Source organism: Budorcas taxicolor, chromosome 1 (genome assembly GCF_023091745.1).
Source record: "Budorcas taxicolor isolate Tak-1 chromosome 1, Takin1.1, whole genome shotgun sequence".
Lineage (NCBI taxonomy): Eukaryota > Metazoa > Chordata > Mammalia > Artiodactyla > Bovidae > Budorcas > Budorcas taxicolor.
In genome coordinates, this window is record NC_068910.1 from 200,046,018 (window position 1) to 200,066,112 (window position 20,095).

A 20,095-nucleotide genomic window follows, 5' to 3' on the forward strand; every position below is an offset into this window, starting at 1 on the left:
AAATAAATAAAAGTTATGGGAAAAAAAAAAAAAACAACAAAAACCCAAAACAAAAATCTAGCCTGAGATTTAAAAAAAAGTTCCACAGAGGTAAGACAGCAGGGACAATGTGAGAGTGTGTCCTGGAAGGAAAGTTAGCTGAAGGGAGGTTTGCAGGCAACTTTCCCAGAGCCTTGGTGTTAGATCATGTGTCCACAGACGCATTTTGGAGCCCACTTACAGAGGGGAGTGGCTATTGTCATATCTCTCTATCCCCTCTGCTTCTCACCATTTACAGTGTTCTCATACAGAGTGTGGAGTTTGGAGGGGAAATGGTCAGGGAGACTAACAGCCTGAACACATAGTTTTTTTAACCTATTCAACTGAGGGATCAGTTTATATACATGCTACACGTGTAATATAAACACTCTTGACCAAGGAAGCAGGCTGCATGGAAACCAAAGCTTACGTCTCATTACCACCGGGCTAAGTTGCCCTGCTGTCTAAACATGAAAACTATAAGATATTGGACATGGTTATACAACCAATCAAAGTTTCTGCCCATATCACTTTCCTGCTTGGATGCCTCTCCAAAAACCCAATCTGTCACCTTGTCTTGACAAGGTCATGGTTCCTCAATTTGTCCAGTTGGAATTGGTGGCTCCCTGCCCAGTGCTTACAAGGCAATCTGCTCCCATTCATACATGGCCCTTTTCTCCACAGAACCCTTCAGCCAAGGGTGTCATGGGAGGGCAGGGATGGACCTGCGGTCAGTGGGATTTAGGTCCATCCTGGCTCTGGAAAGTCCTAATGGTGGGACCTCAGGCAGATGAATTCAGCTTTGTTTTCCTTCTTGTATGTAAGGAAGATCATGCCTAACTTAGTGTGCTTTCAGGGATGAGAACGCGACACAGAGGCACAGAGGCCCCACTGAGGCCTGGATGCAACAGGTGAAAACTGTTGTTTTATCTTCTGCTACATTTGGGTCAGTTCTCCTGGGTTCCCTAACCCTACTGCTCTCCACCCGGGTGCCCTTTCCCAATAAAGTCTCTTGCTTTGTCAGCACATGTGTCTCCTCGGGCAATTCATTTCTGAGTGTTAGACAAGAGCCCAGTTTCAGGCCCTGGAAGGGGTCCCTCTTCCTGCAACAAATGGCAACTCTGGTGGGATTCTCCTTCACTGAGACTGACATCCTGACCACTCGGGGTACTCAGGGGCCAGCTTGCCTGCCAATGGGCCAGACCCAGCAGCTGCAACTGGGACACTTTTGTCCCTGGTCTCCTCCTGACGTGGACAATTGGCCAGAGTGCCCCGACCGGTAAGGAACAAGAGACTTTATTGACCTCTCTCCCCTTCCCTCTCTCTTTCCTCTCCTTAACCCTTCCTATCCTTCCCTGTTTTTCTAGTGCCCTGGTCCTGGACACAGGAATCTGGTCGAAGGGCCCTCAGCCTGAGCTGAGGATTGGAGACTGATCACCTCCTCTTGGCAGAGAACTCGAATTCTGGTTCTGGTCTGGTCTGATTTCTGGTAGGGCCGAGTTCCAGTCCTCCCTTCTCTGGAGGCCCAGGGAAAAGTCCCATAATGCTTGGGTATCTGTAGGTGGCAGGAGACGTCTATAAGGCCACCCCTTTCACACTCCCTCTCCCGCCTCCACCTGCTTCTTCTTTCAACCTGGCTTCCTTTCCTCCCTTGAAATCTTTGATGTTAGTACTTAGATCTGAAGTTCTGTGTCTCTATAGGAGGTTTTCTGAGAGACTGTATTGTATTTAAGGGCTTCCCTGGTGATGCAGAGGTTAAAGTGTCTGCCTGCAATGTGGGAGACCCGGGTTCGATCCCTGGGTTGGGAAGATCCCCTGGAGAAGGAAATGGCAACCCACTCCAGTACTCTTGCCTGGAGAATGCCATGGACGGAGGAGCTTGGTGGGCTACAGTCCACGGGTCGCAAAGAACACGACTTCACTTTCACTTTCACATTTGGGTCAGTCCCCTAGGGCCATGAGCTTCTTCAGCATCTTGAACCCTAGAACTTAGTTCACTGACTTGTACTAGGGGCACAATAATGTTTTCTGTAAAAGATGAGAGGGTAAAAGATGACTTAGAGGATTCCAATCACTTAAGGTATTTGCAGCAGAATGCTTGCCATAAATTATAGATGTTTATTTTGAAGACAATGTCAACAGAAGAAAACAGTATGAGTCCTGAGATGTGGCATTACGGTTGTGTGTGTGTGTGTGTGTGTGTGTGTACGTACAGGCACACATATCTTGTTTTCACTTTGCTTATCTTAACGATTAACATTAATAGGTTCAAATGGACACACATCACATAAGCAGGAGCCAGAAGAAAGCTGAGATGCATGGAACCAGCTTCCTGCAGATCCTCCCAAGACCCCCTCCCACTGCTGCACCCACCGCTGCCAGCTCTGGTCCTCATCCCCTAAGCAAATCAGCCTTCGTGCCTTTCCAAAGTTCTAACTGGTGATGTCTTTTCGGCTTTGCATAGTGTTCACGGGGTTCTCAAGGCAAGAATACTGAAACGGTTTGCAATTCCCTTCTTCAGGACCACGTTTTGTCAGAACTCTCCCTGATGATCCATCCGCCTTGGGTGTCTCATAGTTTCACTGAGTTAGACAAGGCTGTGGTCCATGTGATCAGCTTGATTAGTTTTCTGTGACTGTGGTTTTCATTCTGTCAGCCCTCTGACAGATAAGGATAAGAGGCTTATGGAAGCTTCCTGATAGGAGAGACTGACTGTGGGGAAAACTGGGTCTTGTTCTGATGGGTGGGGCCATGCTCAGTAAATCTTTAATCCAATTTAGGGCTATGTTCCCTCCCTGTTATTTGACCTGAGACCAAACTATGGTGGAGGTAATGAAGATAATGGCGACTTCCTTCAGAAGGTCCCATGCACGCACTGCCGCACTTAGTGCCCCCGACCCTGCAGGAGGCCACCGCTGACCCACCACCGGAGACTCCTGGACACTCACAGGCAAGTCTGGATCAGTCTTCTGTGGGGTCACTGCTTCTTTCTCCTGACTCCTGGTGCGCACAAGGGTTTTTGTGCCCTCCAGGAGTCTGTTTCCCCAGTCCTGTGGAAGTTCTGTAATTAAATCCCACTGGCCTCCAAAGTCAAATTCTCTGGGGATTCTCAGTCCCTTTGTCAGATCCCCAGATGGGGAAATCTGTTGTAGGTCCTAGAACTTTCTTAACACTGTGAGAATTTCTTTGGTATAATTGTTCTGGAGTTTGTGGGTCACCTGCTTGGCGGCTCTATGATGGGGTTAATGGCGACCTCCTCCAAGAGGGCTTATGCCACAGGCTGTGTGACCCAGATGGCTGCACCCAGAGCCCCTATCTCTGCAGCAGGCCACTGCTGACCCATATCTCATATGCTAGCAAAATAATGCTCCAAATTTTCCAAGTCAGGCTTCATCAGTATGTGAACTGTGAACTTACAGATGTTCAAGCTGGATTTAGAAAAGGCTGAGGAAGCAGAGATTAAATTGCCAACATCCTTTAGATCATAGAAAAAGGAAGAGAGTTCCAGAAAAATATCTACTTCTGCTTTACCGATTATGCCAAAGTCTTTGACTGTGTAGATCACGACAAACTGTGGAAAATTCTTCAAGAGATGGGAATACCAGACCACCTTACCTGCCTCTGAGAAATCTGTATGCAGGTTAAGCAGCAACACTTAGAACCGGACATGGAACAATAGACTGGTTCCAAATTGGGATGGGAGTACGTCAAGGCTGTATACTGTCACCCTGCTTATTTAACTTATATGCAGAGTACATCATGCAAAATGCTTGGCTGGATGAAGCACAAGCTGGAGTCAAGATTGCCAGGAGAAATATCAATAACCTCAGATATGCAGATGACACCACCTTTATGGCAGAAAGTGAAGAGAAATGAAAAAGCCCTTGATGAAGTGAAAGAGGAGAGTGAAAAAGCTGGCTCAAAACTCAACATTCAGAAAACTAAGATCATGGCATCTGATACCATCACTTCATGGCAAATAGGTGGAGAAACAATGAAAACAGTGACAGACTATTTTCCTCGGCTTCAAAATCACTGCAGATGGTGACAATAGCCATGAAATTAAAGAGTGCTTGCTCCTTGGAAGAAAAGCTGTGACCAACCTAGACAGCAATACTAAAAAGCAGAGACATTACTTTGTTGACAAAGGTCGGTCTAGTCAAAGCTATGATTTTTCCAGTAGTCATGTATGGATGTGAGAGTTGGATTATAAAGAAAGCTGAGAATGATGACCCTATATGCAAGACAGCAAAAGGGACACAGATATAAAGAACAGACTTTTGGACTCTGTGGGAGAAGGTGAGGGTGGGATGATTTGAGAGAATAGCATTGAACCATGTATAGTACCATATGTGAAATAGATCACCAGTCCAAGTTTGATGCATGGAACAGGGCACTCAAAGCTGGTGCACTGGGACAACCCAAAGGGGTGGGATGGGGATGGAGGTGGGAGGGGAGTTCAGGATGGGGTACACATGTACACCTGTGGCTGATTCATGTCAATGTAGGGCAAAAACCACCACAATATGTTAAAAAAAAAAAAAAAAAAAAAGGAAGCTGAGCACTGAAGAACTGATGCTTTTGAACTGTGGTTTGGGAGAAGACTCTTGAGACTTCCTTGGACTGCAAGGAGATCAAACCAGTCAATCCTAAAAGAAATAAGTCCTGAATATTCATTGGAAGGACTGATGCTGAAGCTGAAATTCTAATCCTTTGGCCACCTGATGTGAAGAACTGACTCATTGGGAAAGATGCTGATGCTGGGCAAGATTGAGAGCAGGGGACATCAGAGGATGAGATGGTTGGATGGCATCACTGACTTGATGGACATGAGTTTGAGCAAGCTCTGGGAGTTGGTGATGGACAGCGAAGCCTGGCATGCTGCAGTACATGGGGTCACAAAGAGTAGGACACAACTGAACGACTGAACTGAACTGGTGATATGAGAGTGTTTGCCAGGACTTGGGATTTACAGACCAGTGCCAGCTTTGGCTTGCTGACTCAAGGCGCATCCTCTTGGGAGGGTTGGATGAAAGCAGGAAGGAAGGAGGATTTGTATTTGATGGTGCTGGCAAGGCAGCCCATGGGGGCTCAACGTGTCTTAGAAGCCATGCTACTCTGAACCTGTGGCTCCTAGAAACCCAGTAAAATGACTCCCCCAGAATCTGCAGCCCCACAGCCTGGGGTCTGGTCCAGTGAGCACCTCAGCAACTATAACAGGACCTCTCGACCCCAGGGGAGCCCTGGTGAGTTCCAGGACCTGCCTGAAAAGGCTGAGGTACCTGCTTGAGCACAGAGGCATCTGTCTACCCTCAGCTCATGTGTCTGTGCTAAGTCACTGCAGTTGTTTCTGACTCTTTGCGACCCTATGGACTGTAGCTCACCAGGCTTCCTCTGTCCATGGGATTCTCCAGGCAAGAATACTGGAGTGGGTTGCCATTTCCTCCTCCAGGGGATCTTTCTGACCCAGGGATTGAACCCATGTCTCCTGTCTGTCCTACAACTCAGGAGGGTTCTTTACCATTAGTGGCACCTGGGAAGCCCAGCCCCAGCTCAGAACTCTCCGAAGCCAGGAGGAGAAGAAAAAGAGTGCTGGCCTGATCACATCTGAGAGTCACTTACCTAAAAAGGACATTAGGGCTTTTGACCTGACATCCTCTAGGGCTTGCTAACAGTCTGGTGTCATCTCTCAGCACTTGCTGCTCCACTCGAAAGAGTTTGCCAAGGAGAGAAGGGAAGAGGAGGAGGGGGAGGCTGGCAGGGATGTAGCAGGGACAGTGGGAAGGTGCCTGGGGGGAGGGGTGGGCAGGCGGGGTGGCAGGGGACTGGCTGACGCCAAGACTGGTGTCTGCTCTCTGTGGTACTGGCTGCATGGCTCCTGGGCTCGAGGCAGCTTGGTATTCCGGCCCAGCTCCTGTCGGGGGGCTGCAGGCTGGTTGGCACTACTCTCTGGTTGCAAAAGGTTCATCGCTTATTCCAGTTTGCCTGGAACAAAAAGGTTCAGGCAACACAGCTGTGCATCCTTATGAAACTGTCTAATTTCCCATGTCAAGGCAGGATACCTACACTCCAAGGTATAACTAGGCCTTGGGCATGAGTTAGTTTCCACAACTGAATTCTGAAAGTCAGCTCTCCAGGCTGTGTGTGCCTGGTGATGAAAGCTTCCCTCCTATCTCGTCCCTCCTTCTCTCCAACATCTCCATTTATTGAGCACCTACTGTGTGCCAGGCAGTAACTCTACTAAGAAATTTTTATGTCATCTTACTCAATCGTCACAAAACTCTCTGAGATAAGAAAGAACACGTCTTAACCATGTTCTATATAATGATAAGGGTACTCACCCTTCACCTCTTTATTATTCTCTTTTGGAGTAAAGGTCTGTGGATATAGGTAACTAAATAATTCAATGTGGATTTGGAGGTAGTTTTTTTGGAGGAAAAAATAATAAAAACATCTTGTTTACATCAAGCCAAGTGTTCTGATGAGAATACAGAACAAAGAGGGAACAACAGAAGGTGGGCTGTAAGGCAGGACTATTTTGGATGGAACACATTTTATGTGCTGTGGCTTGCAGGGAATCTACAAAAGCTGGAGGAACCCAGGAAGGTTTCCTGGAGGGAAATCCACACCCTCTTACTACCATTCCACCATCCACCCATTTCTTCATTCACACGTTCAACAAACATCTACTGAGGGCTAAGTGTGGCTTTTGTTTCTTGGATAAACTGGCATCCTGATCTCAGCCACCGAGATGGCTGCCATTACCTCATTCCCTACCATGGCTAATACAATGCATCTTGGCAGAGAAAATTCTGATAGTTTCTGAAAAGGTCAGTTTATTTATGGGTGGGAAACACTTTATAGTGTGCTAATGTCCACTATTATGTATATGTATGTATGGACATACATGTATTATGTATGTCCACTATAATGTAAGACACATATTTATTAAGCATTCTTATATTTATACTTCACTCCTGAAAACCGATACATACTCATGAAACCTTTTGTGAGATGGGTATCATTCCTGAAAACTGAGGTTCACAGAGGTTAAAGGATTTACTCAAAAATCACAAAACTCAAGGGGGACCCATGATATGCATGCATATTTCTGTTTTCCTCTACCTTCCTTCTTTTCCATTTTCAGTGGACACTGCCAGCTGCAAAAGCCCTTTAGTGATAGCACTTGATTACTCCCAGCAAGCACACCACCTGGCAAAGGATTCCTAACTTCAGTAGGCCTTGGAGAAGATAAGTGGGTGACTATGCAGAGTCAGCGGAGAAGGCAATGGTACCCCACTCCAGTGCTCTTGCCTGGAAAATCCCATGGATGGAGGAGCCTGGAAGGCTGCAGTCGATGGGGTCTCTGAGGGTCAGACACAACTGAGTGACTTCACTTTCACTTTTCACTTTCATGCATTGGAGAATGAAATGGCAACCCACTCCAGTATTCTTGCCTGGAGAATCCCAGGGATGGGGGAGCCTGGTGGGCTGCTGTCTATGGGGTCGCACAGAGTCAGACATGACTGAAGTGACTTAGCAGCAGCAGCATGCAGAGTCAGACTCTCAAAGGCTGTTCCACTCTGGTCCGACTCTACTCCCGGCACAGTTCAAACTCTGCCTTCGACCTGAACCCAAGAATATAGGATCAGGATCAAAACTGAGGCACATCTCTGACAGGCTCTGATCCCCAGGTCAAGTCTAGGGGTGGCGTGGGGACCACCATGAACACCCACCTTGGGGCTGCCATCTTTTGTAGACACCCTGCTTAGTAGTAGAAAGGTAGTTGCCCCTTTCTCCTAGGCAGAGGAGAATGAGAGACAGTTTCTTTTCTTTGTTTTTAAAAATTAATTATTTATTTGGCTGCATCAGGTCTTAGTTGCAGAACCCAAGATCTTCATAGCATCATGCAGGCTCTTTCATTACAGCGTATGAACTCTCTAGTCATGCCTGGGCTCAGTAGTTGCAGCTTGTGGGCTTAGTTGCTCTGTGGCATGCAGGATCTTAGCTCCCTGACTAGGAACTCGGGTTCAAGTCCTAGTCAGGGACTGAACTGACTAGGTGGATTCTTAACCAATGGACCACCAAGGAAGTCCTGAGATGTTTTCTTGTCACTGAAATGTCCTTAGCTGTTCTCCCCTCACTCCAGACATTGCAGTTAACATGTCAGGTACCCAAGGCACACAGGTAAATGTGGCCTCCAAATGTGGTCCAGATTTCTTGTAGAATCTAGAACACAGTGTTTAAATACTACAGATCAAGGAACAGCACACTTTGTAATAAAGTGTGTTTAAGTTCTATTTTCATCTCTCTCTCCTCTTTCCTAGAGAGGTATAGAGAGAACATAGACATTGGAACCAGAAAGAAAGTGAAGTTACTCAGTTGTGTCCGACTCTTTGCAACCCCATGGGTTGTAGCTTACTAGGCTCCTCTGTCCGTGGGATTTTCCAGGCAAGAATACTGGAGCGGGTTGCCATTTTCTTCTCCAGGGGATCTTCCCGACTCAGGGATCGAACTCGTGTCTCCTGCATTGCAGATAGATGCTTTACCATCTGAGTTACCAGGGAATCAGGAACAAGAGAGAACTAGGTGTAAATTCAGTCACTAATTGCACGGCTTTGCATGAATTTCCCACACAAACTGGCTATGTTGGGATTCTATCCTGTGATTTCCATTCACACACGTGCTCTCTTGTTGGTTCTTTAGATTTTTCACTGAATCAGTGTAGTGAATACTGTGGTGCACTACAGATTCCTCCTCCTGCCCCGCAGCAAGGAGGTCTTCATGCTATCACTGCTACAAGTGTTGGCAGCAGAAGATAATACAGCCAAGTTTCTCTTCAGGACCTGCTCTCAGGTCAAGGTGACACCTCCTTTCTGGGAAACCTGCATCCAGTGACTGGTTCATGTGGGGTTAGAAGGACTGGTCCCCTACCTCAATTTGGGAGGACCGCCCCAGCCCATGAGGTCTCCACAGGGTCTTTCCGAGGCCTCACAGCTCAGCTTCTTTCCCTCTCTCCTGGAAGTGTGGTATGCAGATCTGTAGCTCATAATCTGCTTCCAGGGACTGAGGTCTGCAGTAAACCGCACCCACTCAGTGCTGATGAGGATTCTTCCTTCTTATCATTCCTTTCCTGTGTCTTACTCCACCACATTCTTTCCATTTCACCTAACATTGCTTTAGATCCACCAACTCTGGGTAGCCCCTCTCAGTGTAACCCTTCCTGGTTCCAGCCACCCTAACTGTGAATGCCACTATAAATAATAGTATGCGAGACCTTTATTCTTGTCTTTGTGTATTTTCTCACATCTATTAGCCTGGAAGCAACTTGAGAACAGACAATTTCAAATTTAATTTTAAAATATTCCCTTTCACCCACTCACATACAGTGGTGGTCTGAGGTTACCTGATCCTGTTGATTGAATGTCTGACAAAACCTTCCTCTCCATCTCATTAAGCCATTCAGCACACGTTTACTGGGTGTTCTATCTGAGCTAACTGTGCTCTTTGCTTGGGGACCCACAAAGACAGTGATTTCTCCCTACCCTCCAGGGTGTTGTGGTTGAACACGAGGGCCTTGTGGAAATGTGGCTGACCCTGAAGCCAGATGCCAAGCTCCAGCCCCCTTGCCCCCAATTTCTGGCTCAGGAGTCCTGGGCAAATTACCTAAAGCTCTCTGGGCCTTAAGTTTCCTTACCTGTAAAATGAAGATTAATAACACTGTTTATCCCCTGTGGTTACTGTGAGGGGCTAGAGTTGATATACAAGGTTAAATATATATTAAATGGCTTAAAGGGTGTACAGCACTCTCTGGTACACGGTGAGCATGACCTCAGTCTGTCCCACCCAGCGTGGTAGCCACTGATCACATGTGGCCATGGAGCACTCCACGTGTGATTCGTTCAGACTGAAATGTGCTCTGGGGGTAAAATACATACCTAATTTTGAAGACTTAGTACAGAAAATATAGAATATCTGGTTAACATTTATTTTGGTATTGATTACATGTTGAAGTGATAATATTTTGGATATATTTGATTATTAATAAAATGCATTGTTAAAATTAATTGTCTCATGCTTATTAATGTATTACTAGCTACTATCAAATTTAAAATTATATACATAGGTCACATTTCTATGAGACAGTACTGATCTAAGTCCTTCCTATAAAAGTAACAATGAAAGCAGAATATAACAGATATCATAATAGAGGTATATGTACCGTGAGAACAGCTACTCAGCATGGATCACCAGCAGTATCAGCATCACCTGGGAACTTGCTAGAAATAGAGACTCTTGGATCCCCCTTCCAAACCTACTGAACCAGGAACTCAGGGAACAGGCTAGGCAATGTGTGTGTGTGTGTATGTGTTTTAAAAAACCTCCAGGTGATTCTAATCTCACCAGATTTTTAAAGGTACTGCCCAAAGGGGGTGCAGAGGAATCAGTGACCTGTTCTATTGGAGGAGGAGACTATGTCGTCCACAGGATAATAATGGAAAAAATGTAGTTGCAGAGGCCACAAAGAAAATGGTCCAGGCAGTTAGTAAATTTGAAATAAAAATAGTCAGGTGAGCTACAGCAATGCTCCATCCTGCTCTGCCTGGCTCCTTCAGATGCTGCATTTTCTGCAAGTGATGCCCTCCGGCTCTGGCTAGGTTTCTTGGTCTCTGTATCTTTTTAAGCTAAAGTGAGCCAAGAACAAATGGAATTTGAGCTGTCTGCCAGCAGTGAACTTAATTTGCATTTGTAAAGCACAACCTCAGAAAGGTGTGGTTATTATTCCGTGGTTTGTGGATGTGGTGCCAACTGGGCAGCTCAGGTCCTGAAACAGACTGCAAGAGAGAAGCAGTAACTCCTCAGCCAACCTGTGACAAGGGGGTCAGCTTGTAAATACAGTCCTTTCTGAAAACACTGTGAGCCAGTGGAGGATTACAGGGTGGTGGTGGGGAGGGATGCAGGGATCTTCCTCCATTAGGAAAAGACTCTACACTTGACTCCATGATTTTGCCCTTTGGATTTATGGTCTTTATTTTCTCCTGTGCTCTTACCAAATGGATGCCTTTCAATTGATAAAGTCCAAATTCTGCCATTAGTCTTCAGTGGGGCTGTGCAGAGGGATCCAGTCCACAGAAGGCCATGCATGTGGTGTGGGTAGAAACCACTGTGAATGTGCCAAACTCATGCCACATTTCTTTCTAGGGAAGTGGTATGAGAGAGCTGGGAAGAAGGGGCTCCATGGGGCAATGTCACAGTGGAGGAGGCTGCAGGTACATAACCAACACATCTTTATATGGAAGCCTGTCTCTGCTCTCCCATCATTTTATTTACAGGGTGTGTATGCATGCACATATATTTACATTTCTCTTGGATAAATACCTAGGAGAAGAACTGCCGAGACATACAGTAAGTATATATTTAATTTTGTTAAAAACTGCCAAACTGTTTTCCAAAGTGGTTTATCATTTTACATTTTTGTTTTAAAATGTAATTATGTTGATGGACAGACTGTTCAGATAATGAAGTACATTGGCATGATCCCAAAGTCAAAATGCAAGTAATCAGTACAGTGAAAAGCCTATCTCCCAGCTTCAACACACCGCAAAGTGAGTGGTACTTCCAATTCACTATGGATCTTTCAAGAGATGACTGAAACATCTACAAGCAAACACTTAACCACAGTTTCCTTCTTCATGCTTTACACTGATGGGTGTGTAATGGATACACCTTGCTTTTCTCACTTAATATCAATAATATATCTTGGATACTGAATGGGAACCATCTTTTGAGGAACTCTATACATATGCAGAGTACATCATGAGAAACGCTGGGCTGGCAGAAGCACAAGCTTGAATTAAGATTGCCAGGAAAAATATCAATAACCTCAGATGACACCACTCTTATGGCAGAAAGTGAAGTTGCTCTGCAGGACATGAAATCTTCCCAGACCAGGGACTGAACTCATGTCTCCTGCGTTTTCAGGTAAATTCTTAATCACTGGATCACCAGGGAAGTACCTCAGTTAAATTTTTAAAGTGTTTCTTCAAGGCCTCCTGTCTGTGCTGCTTTCTTCACACATGTCCTGTTCCCTCCCCCACTTCAACTAATCTGCCACTTCAAGGCTAGAAGATGGGTGAGAAGGGAGGAGAATAGTGGACAAAAGGAAAGAAAAAATGACAGGGTTGTGGGGGGTGAAGGGCACAGTGGAGGGATAAGGGAAAGGTAAGGAGGGGAACTGTAGAGAAGGCATCCACAGAAAACAAATTGTCAGATAAGGGACAAATGAACAGCTGCCCAACCTTAAACTCCATCCCTTCCCATTTCTCCCCTCTCCTGTCCACTCCCTTCGAAGCCAAAATGTCCACTGGGAGCACTGGGAAAAGGGCATCCATGCCTCACATGCTCATGATCTACTCATTAGATATGTGTCCAGTGACTGAAGAGAGGCTTCTGAATTCTGGGCTCCAGCAGCTCCATCTGTAAGACCATAGAATCCCTAAGACTCCTTTACAGATTCCTCATTCTAGGATTCCATGAAATCTTTGTTGTCCACACTCAAACCATCTGAGGTTGCATCAGCTTGTGGCCAGATTCTGGGAGTGAATTTTATAAATTACCCTGTGCTAACTGTGCTATCTATCCAGGCAATAGACAGAATATTTACCTAAGGAAATTCAAGCTCTTCTGTTTTAAGTACATTTCATCAAACATAAGAGACAACATACTATTGTTTTATGTCCCAGTAAGAAAGAAAACATACTGCCAAATTACACTATAACACAACGCTTTCTTACATTTACAATTTTTATTCTATGCTACTGAGGGAGCGCCTTTAGACTTATCCAGACACTTCAATCATGCATCCCTTCACTTACATCATGTGGTACATAATTGCCAACTCTTTTGCAAATATTTCAGCAACAAAACACAACCCAGTTTCAACTGTTTTGTAAGGGTCTTCTTTCCTTTAGTCCCATTTAGAGCTTGATCGTTGCTCTGGTATATGGAATGGAGACCATTCTTGAATGATGAACATTTGTTTCACAAACAACAAATTTCTGCTCTGCTGCTCTGGTTCTATGCCTTCTGCACACAACACAACTTTTGGAGGTTGAGCCACAATAATCTTTTTGAAGAATTTAAGATAGCAGTTAAAGATGCTCAGTACCAGTGATGCATATGAGTCAAACAGAGATGATGAGGTAAATAACTACAGCTGACACTCACCACTTGGGCTGTGATCACCGTCTGACTGACAGGAGAGAAAGGTGTGTGCTTAAACAAAGTCCTACTTTCCTACTGTAGGAGGTAAAGAAAAAACAAAGTGCCTTGAAGCAGCATGTTGTAGCATCCCTCTTCTTTGCAACCATTTCCCAATGCTATGCAGGGATATTCGGATACTTCAGCTGAATATCTGTGCCATGAAAGTCACCTGGATCAAAACAGGTCTAACCATGGAATTCTTGATATGACCCAGAAAAAGTGTATCTTCACACTTGCCCTCCCTCCCATGAGCTCAAAAAAAAAAAAAAAAAAAAAAAAAAACCCAAAAAACTTTGGTTCACTTAATGAATTATGCATTAGAGTGTGAAATGCTGATCGTTTTAAAGGGAGAAAATCAGAATTAAACTAGTTTTTTTTCCCCAAGCATGTGCTTAGCACATATGCCAAAGAAATGTGTAAAGGAAAAAGCCAAATTAGAAATTTATATCTGTGTAAAAAATGGTTATATGACATTTAAAGTAGGATCTGACAACTAGAACTACAGTTAAGAAGGCTGCTTGGCTCTTTTAAGCCCCTCTCTGAGCTGGGCCTGCCAGGCTCTGTTTGGCGGGTGGGGGTGCAGGGATCTTGGGAGGTGTGGTTACATGTTGGCATGGCAAGGAAAGCACACACCTTCTTCTCTTGGTGATGGATTTTGTGTCTCTGTCCTGTCCGAGGTTCAGACTCTGGTCTCTCTAACCTTGATCCCCTATTCTCTCCACTTTATCCTGTTTCACGAAAGTGCTGCTAGGATCCACTATAAAAAACCCTAATATTTCTATTCTGTACAACTCATTGTAGTAAACAAGTGTCCTGGCCACGCTCCCCTGAAGATGAGGCTGAGTGACATGCTGTTCTGGGTACCAGCTCACCCTCTGTGCCCCTTTAGCTTGGTAGGAGTCTCTCAGATGCTGACCAGGTTTGTTGGGTGCCTCCACGTCAGTCAGCCTCCAGGTGAGGGTCCACAGCTCAGACCCTCACTCAAGCACACACCTGACTGGTGCCTGCCAGCCTCCCGCCACAGACGTGGAGGTCCAAAATGACGAAACTGTTTCTGACATATGCCTTTCACGCTTTCAGAAAGGGTTTAAGGTGGTTTACAATGGGATGGGCACAAACATAAGCTTTGTAACATAAAAATTGAGATCAACACTTTACAGAAGACTAAAATGAGCTGAAACAGAGGGTGGAAACAAAGACAACAGGGAGAAGCAAGAGTTGCCTGTGAAATCCCCAACTGCTCGCCCTGCCTCCTGTGGGCTCATTGCTAAGCCACCTTAAAGGACACAAGCACACTGGTGTCTCTCCAGAATGTTGAGGAGCCAAGTCTGGCAGAAATCACGTGCCTGCCTGATGCTTGTACAGGAAAGTTTGGAAAGGGGGCTGTATGATTAAAATGGAGAGTAGGCAGGACCAATACTACTCTCTTTTCTGACAGGGGGAACCAGAACATAGCAATTGGGTAGCAGTGAGGTTCTTGGCTCTTAAACTGCCTCCATGCATGTGAGAGGTGATTATTTCTTCCCACCGCACCAGCTTTCTCCCAGTTCACATCTCACATCTAGTACTTCTCTGTCAACCTAGGAGCAGGGGGGCAGTAGAGTTGGGGTGACCTCACATGCACACTGTGAGTTAAAGTCTTTATTTACTGTCAGAGATGAGGAGACTGCACAGGGCAGAAGCAGATCAGCAGTCCTTGGCAAAGGAGTCCTGGCTTTCGGTTCCCTGATGGATAGGATCCTTAGGATGTTTGAGGTTACACAGGTTCTTGCTATGTCACTGTCCTGGTAGGCTTGGGTCTTGCATCTTCATTTTGAAAGAACTAAGACTAACAATGTATGTGGTTCCATTTAAGGAATTGTTACAAAAACAGGCTCTTCTAACTCTTGAGCCAAAATCAGCATCAGATTGCTTCCCATAACTTTAATTTCACAAAGGTGGGTGGTAAAGGCAGAATTATCAGCACCCTCATATCCCTTGAACAACATCTTTGTCTCCAACCTCTGGTATTTTAGAAAGAGGTTCTCCCCATCCCCATCCCCACCCTAGCATGTCATTCTGCTGCTCAAAAATCTAGTTGGCTTCCTTCAGATTAAGGAGGAATTTCAAGATCAAGTCACATAGGTGGTAAGCGGCAGGACTGAAACTTGAACTTAGGTTTTCTAACTCTGTTCAGAGTGGTGACTTCCCACCACATGAAAATGCATGGCAGCACCTAAGATTCCTAAGCTTACTGCTGCTGTGTCCTGTTTATGTTTAGTTACCATTTCTGTTAGGTCAATATGAATATCAAGTTGTAAATAAAATGCTCAAAATAGTCATCAGATCATCCATGATGAAATCTCTTTAAAGGATGAGGAGGAGGTAACACTAGCTTTTAAGATGACACCAACTCTGTATTCTAGGATATTTTGGGGGTGCATCAGATAAGTGGTTCTCACTGGAACCAGTGGGATTTTAAGACACTCCCTGGATGAATCTAATGTGAAGCCAAGACTGAGAATCAGTGATGTAATAAAAGCTGCACACTAAATCTCCTGCCCCTGGTCTCTGTAGCCCATCTTGCTCAATGGAACCTGAGAGGAACTGAGGGGACAGAAACAATGAGGCCTTTGGAATCAGGGAGATCCTCATCCACATCCAGGTGTCTCAGGAAAGTGCTTTCAGTTGTGTAATCTTGGGCAATTGATCACTCTAAGCCTCATTTCCTCCATATGTAAAATAGAGACTTAAGGTTTGGTGAGGCTTCTTCGTAAAAACACCAAATGAAGGCTAACGCCGGTGCTGTGGGAGGGCCTGGAGGCCCTGGGAGCCCTGGAATAGGAGGCTGGGGTAGCATCCGTGGAGACTTTGGCAGTGGTGTCCAGGGCCAGGGCTGCGGCCAGGGTCAGGGCTGGGGTAAACGCCAGGAGCTCTTGGAGGTAAGGCCAAGGACAAGGTGTGGCTCCCCGATACCAAGCTGGGCCCTCTGGTCAAGGACATGAAGATCAAGTTCCTGGAGGAGGTCTACCTCTTCTCTTTGCCCATCAAGGAATCTGAGATCATTGTCTTTTTCCTGGGGACGTCCCTCAAGGACGAGGTTTTGAAGACTTTGCCTGTGCAAAAGCAGGTCCGTGCTGGCTAGTGGACCAGGTTCAAGGCATTTGCTGCTACTGGGGATCACAACAGACATGTCAGTTTGGGTGTCAAGTGCTCTAAGAAGGTAGCCACTGCCCTCCTGGTCATAGGGGCCATCATCCTGGCCAAGCTCTCCATTGTCCCATGTGATGAGGCTACTGGGGAAACAAGATCAGCAAGGCCTACACTGTCTCTTGCAAAGTGACTGGCTGCTGTGGCTCAGTGCTGGTGTACCTCATCCCTGCCCTCAGGCGCACTGGCATCGTCTTGGCCCCTGTGCCCAAGTAGCTCCTGATGATGGCTGGCACTGATGACTGTTACACCTTTGCCAGGGGCTGTACTGCCACCCTGGGCAACTCTGCCAAGGCCACTTTTGATGCCATTTCCAACTGATCTCTGGAAAGAGACGGTGTTCCCCAAGTCTCCATATCAGGAATTCACTGACCATCTTGTAAGGACCCACACCAGTCTCCATGCAAGGACCCAGGCTCCAGCGGTAGCTACCACGTAATTTTATATGAGGAAAAAAAAAGTGAATGAAAATGGTGAAAAAAAAAAAAAGAAGGTTTGGTGAGATAATATATGAGAGGGCTTCTCACAGTGTCTGGTACAGTCACTGTGGCTGCTATTATCATAATATTAACTCAGAAGATTTCTTTTTCCTTCCTAAAGTGTCATAGTCTCTAACCATTGATCAGCCTTCCAAAGGGTTCAGAATAAAGCAGCAAGTGGGAACACGGGATGTCCAGAAAAAGCCCACATGCTGGATGTTCAGCAGCTTCTATGGCCTTGACTTTCTGTAACAAGCATGCAAAAGTGGGGTGAGGTCTCAGGGGAGGGCAAGTTTCTGGGGGAGGTAGGAGCCAGTGGGAGCATATCCCCTGGAGACTATGTTTTCTTACAAACATGTTGAGTTTGAAACAGGCAGGACCCTCCAGGTGACTCAAAATCAGCCCCTCCCCACCACACACAAATGTGAAGTAATGCTGTAAACCAAGGCTGATGTGCAAGCTATTTGTCAGGGATCTGAGAAAAGCAGCGCTGGAAGGAAACATTGTCCTCCAGATGCTCAGCATTTGAGGCAAGAGAGGTCCCTCCTGGACCACGGTGATGCTGGTGGCTTTTCTTACTGCTGTCCCTTTCCACCTACACGCCCTACCTTGATAAAACCTACTGTCATAGATGCTCTACATCTGTTTATCTGATCTGGGAAATATCACAAAGAGAAAGTCCTTTTCAATCTCATTTTTGGACTATTTGATATTTCCTTCCATTTGTTTTATAATTTCGTCTTTTACATTTAACCATGTAGAGAACGTTGTGTGTCACTCAGCTCTCCTCTTCAAGACTGACGCTGTCTTCCCCCAGAAACGAGTGTTGGTTGCTCACAGCAGAATCCCTCCCCTGGAATTTCCCTGGCCAAAGGAAGGCACAAAAAGCTATATGATTCCGTTTGTATACAATAACACACATTTCATTTTATTTTTTAAGCTGAAGTATTTGATTGGGGTTGGACAGGGAGGCCTGGCGTGCTGCAATTCATGGGGTCGCAAAGAGTCGGACACGACTGAGCGACTGAACTGAACTGATAGTTGATTTACAGTGTAACCATTGGTTTGTTTCCTGTGAACCTGTTTGTTTTGCATATACATTAATTTGTATTATTCTTTAGATTCCACATGTAAGTGATATCATATAGTATTTGTCTTTCTTTGTCTGACTTATTTCACTAAGCATAATATTCTCTAGGCTGACCCACTTTGCTGAAAATGGCAGAACTCCATTTTTTAATGACTGAGTAACGTTCCATTATGTGTGTGTTTATGTATGTGTGTGTATATATCTCTGTCTCTCATATCTTTCTTATCCATTCATCTGTTAATGGACCTTTGGGTTGCTTCTATTTCTTGTCTATTGTAAATAACACTGCTATGAACATTGGGGTGGCATGTATCTTTTCAAATGAATGTTTTTTGTTTTCTTTGGATATATACCCAGGAGTAGAATTGTTGGGCCATATGGCAGTTTTATTTATAGTGTTTTGAAGACCTTCCATACACTTTTCCACTGTGGCTGTACCAATTTACATTTCTACCAACAGCATACAAAGATTCTCTTTTTTTCACATCCTCTCCTTGTTTGCAATCTGTAGACTTTTTGATAATAGACATTCTCATAGGTGAGGTGCTATCTTGTTGTTTTGATTTACTTTTCTCAACAATTCGCAATGCTGAGCATCTTTTCATGGATCTGTAGCCATCTGTCGGAGAAGGCACTGGCACCCCACTCCAGTACTCTTGCCTGGAAAATCCCATTGCCTGAGGAGCCTGGCAGGCTGCGGTCCATGGGGTCGCTAAGAGTCAGACACGACTGAGTGACTTCGCTTTCACTTCTCACTTTCGTGCATTGGAAAAGAAAATGGCAACACACTCCAGTGTTCTTGCCTGGAGAATCCCAGGGATGGGGGAGCCTGGTGGGCTGACGTCTATGGGGTCACACAGAGTCAGACACGACTGAAGTGACTTAGCAGCAGCAGCAGCAGTAGCCATCTGTATGTCTTATTCAAAAAAATGTCTATTCTGTCCATTTTTTGACTGGGTTTTTGTTCTTTTGATACTGAGTAGCAATGACTGTTTACATATTTTGGATATTAATTCCTTGTTGGCCATATCATTTTTTCCCATTCTGTACGCTGTCTTTGTTTTGCTGACAGTTTCCTTTGCTGTGCAAACATTCTTAAGTTTAATTAGGCTCCATTTGTTTATTTTTGCTTTTATTTCTTTTGCCTTAAGACAGTCAAAAGTACTGCTACGATTTATGTCAATGAGTATTCTGCCTATGTTCTCTCATAGGAAGGAGTTTAATGGTTTCAGGTCTCACAGGGAGGTCTTTAATCAATTTTGAGTTTATTTATTTTTTAATATAAATTTATTTTAATTGGAGGTTAATTACTTTACAGTACTGTATTGGTTTTGTCATACATCAACATGAATCTGCCACAGGTATACACGTGTTCCCCATCCTGAACCCCTCTCCCTCCTCCCTCCCCATACCATCCCTCTGGGTTGTCCCAGTGCACAAGCCCCAAGCATCCAGTATCATGCATCGAGCCTGGACTGGTGATTCGTTTCATATATATTATACATCTTTCAATGCCATTCTCCCAAATCATCCCACCCTCACCCTCTCCCACAGAGTCCAAAAGACTGTTCTATACATCTGTGTCTCTTTTGCTGTCTCGCATATAGGGTTATCGTTACCATCTTTATTTTTGTATATGGTATGAAAGTGAAAGAAAGTGAAGTTGCTCAGTCGTGTCCGACTCTTTGCGACCCCGTGGACTATAGCCTATCAGGCTCCTCTGTCCATGGGATTTTCTAGGCAACAGTACTAGAGTGGATTGCCATTTCCTTCTCCAGTGGATCTTTCCAACCTAGGGATGGAAGGTCTCCCACATTGTAGACAGATGCTTTACCGTCTGAGCCACCAGGTTCTAATCTCATTGCTTTACATTTAACTGTCCAGTTTTCCCAGTACTACTTGTTGAAAAGTCTGTCTTTTCTTCATTGCATATTCTTGCCTGCACTGTTGTAGACTAATTGACCATGTGTGTGGGGGGTTATTTCTGGGCTCTCTATTCCATTCCATTGGTCTATGTATTTGTGCCTGTACTATGCTATTTTGATTACTGTAGCCT

General features: G+C 45.1%; 1 protein-coding gene and 1 pseudogene across 1 annotated transcript in view; one reads left to right on the forward strand and one right to left on the reverse strand.

Moving 5' to 3' along the window:
• TMEM108 (transmembrane protein 108) overlaps positions 1-20,095 on the reverse strand; it is a 429,003-nt gene that overhangs the window by 28,803 nt on the left and 380,105 nt on the right. The window lies entirely within an intron of this gene.
• Positions 16,047-16,909, forward strand: LOC128049873 (40S ribosomal protein S2-like; annotated as a pseudogene).